This window comes from Geospiza fortis, unplaced genomic scaffold (assembly GCF_000277835.1).
Source record: "Geospiza fortis unplaced genomic scaffold, GeoFor_1.0 scaffold603, whole genome shotgun sequence".
NCBI lineage: Eukaryota > Metazoa > Chordata > Aves > Passeriformes > Thraupidae > Geospiza > Geospiza fortis.
Window position 1 is genome coordinate 72,501 of NW_005054460.1, and position 2,316 is coordinate 74,816.

A 2,316-nucleotide genomic window follows, 5' to 3' on the forward strand; every position below is an offset into this window, starting at 1 on the left:
ACGACTGCGGCCGGGGTGCCGCCGGGCCCCTCGCAGAGGGGGCGCTGAGCTGGGTGTTAACGAGAAAGAAACAAACAAACCATCTCTGGAGCATCTCTCTTATGAGAGACTGCGGGAGCTGAGCCTGTTCAGCCTGGAGAAGACTGGGAGGGGATTTCGTTAATGCGTAGATATATCTCAGAGGTGGGTGCCAAGAAAGATGGTGCCAGACTCTTTTTAGTGGTGCTCAGTGACAAGATGAGGAGCAATAGCCATAATCTGAAACACATGAGGTTCCATTAACCGTGAGGAAGAACTTCTTTCCATTGAGGGTGGCAGAGCACTGGGACAGGCTGCACAGGGAAGTCACAGAGTCCCTCTCCGGAGACATTGAAAACCCACCCTGGACCTGTTCCTGTGTAACCAGCTCTAGGTGACCCTGTCTTGGCAGGGGGGTTGGTCTAGATGACTTCCACAGGACCTTACCAACCCTAACAGTTCTGTGATCCTTGTGAAAACAAAACCCAGCCAAGCAAACACAAACCCCACACTGATGGGCCTCTCACATCTCAGAGAGGAGTTTAAACAACAAAACTAGAATGCAGAAATACCAAACTGTGAACAAATGGGAAGAATATTGACATTTTAATTGAGGGCCTGTGCCTTCCTCACCCAAACACCAGCAGCTCACCCTGGCTCTGACAGGATCAGCTTAAGACATAACGGGAAGAGCAGTAAAAGGAAAACAAGGAACAAAAATTTGTTCTGAAACGATTATCAGGACTGTAACAGTGATTCAGGAAGTATCAGCTTCTTTTTACACTTCATCCCTTACGTTTTAAAAGTAAAGCATAGAGTTAATTCCCAGGGTTTGGAAAGACAGGATGAGCTAGTGCTGTAATTCAGGAGTACAGTGTAGGACATGTCATTCATTTGCTAAAACAGGTGTGGGGAAAAACAAAGCTCTGGGTGCCTCCCCCACCCCAACTAGTCAGAGGCTAATCTTTATCTTTACACGAATATATCATAAAGACTCAAATTCCCTCCAACAGACTAGCATGATTCTCAGTGAAGCCAGGAGGAGCAGCGTACACTTACATGAGATTTCTGCTTTAAGCCACCCATATTACAGCCCACGTGCACAATTACATGTTAGCACTCAGCGACAGCCACAGGATGCCGTTTTTCTGTTGTTACAGACAAGGCTTTTCCATTCCCAATAGAATAATAGAATTGTTTGGATTTGAAGTGCCCTTAAATATCATGTAGTTTCAACCCCCTGCCATGAGCAGAGATACTTTTCACTACACCAGGTTGCCCAGACCCCCACCCAAACTGGTCTTGAACACTGCCGGGGATGGAATCCACAGCTTCTCAGGGCAACCTGCGCCAGTGCCTCACCGCCCTCACAGTAAAGAATTTTTTACTAAAATGTAACGTTTAGTATCTAAGCAGAGGCACACCCAGGTAGAAGAAAAACAGCCTTGACTCCAAACGAGAAGCGGCACTAATGACAACCAGTTGTAGCCACGAGCGCCCCATCTCAAATCCTCAGGTGGCCACGCTGTGTCATCTCGACTGCTCACACAGCCCACAGCAGCACCCAGTGCCCCGCCCGCACCACCCCCGGCTGCCCGGCCAGGGATCGCCGCCCGGCCTTGTCAGACAGCCCCCTTGCCTCTGACTCTCTCCTCTCCACAGAGCAGCGCTACAGTCACCTGGATCGGAAACCCACTGCCGATACCGGCTCCCACAGCCCTCGCAGCCCCATTTCCCGGGCCCGCTGCCCAAGCCTGAGCGCTCACCTGTCCTCCAGAGAAGACACGCCTCCTCATCCTCCTCCTGAAAACGCTCAGGGCAGTAGACACGCACAAAGGTTCACAGATCCATACACGTGGTTTTCTTCTGGAATAAAAAGACGGTCATACGCTTTAAAAATTTGGTTTCGTCCAATCTTAGAAAACCTGACAATGCGCGTGCTGACAGCAGGTGATGACTGTGCTCACCGAACTGGACAGGCAAATTACCAGGGCCGCGAAATTCAATGGCCTCGGCGCCGCTGTTATCTCCACAGCGCGGTACCGAGCGCTCTCCCATTACCTGGTCGGCAGTTTGCCTGCGCCAAGGTCCCGGCCTGACCGCAGTCGTAGCGGAAATCGCGGCTCCCGGACATCGCCGCTTTACCCCGGCTCCCACTCCTGGGATCGCTCCTGCCGGGATTCCCACTCACTACAGTTCCCTGCAGCCTTTGCTCTGCCGCCCTTCCCCTGGTGTGCGCCGCGGACTACGCTCCCCGGCAGGCCTTGCACGGCGCCGCCGCGGGCGGCAGAGGCGGCA

At 52.5% G+C, this 2,316-nt stretch overlaps 1 protein-coding gene across 2 annotated transcripts in view; it reads right to left on the reverse strand.

The window, feature by feature from the left end:
* Positions 1-2,220, reverse strand: part of CILK1 (ciliogenesis associated kinase 1) — a 26,553-nt gene extending 24,333 nt beyond the window's left edge. For both annotated transcript variants that reach the window (XM_031062754.1, XM_005427903.2), the window contains exons 1-2: positions 2,080-2,220; positions 1,785-1,884 (exon numbers count right to left, since the gene is read on the reverse strand). The gene's annotated coding sequence lies outside the window, so the exon portion shown is untranslated. The remainder of the gene's footprint in view (positions 1-1,784; positions 1,885-2,079) is intronic.
* Positions 2,221-2,316: the final 96 nt, after the last annotated feature.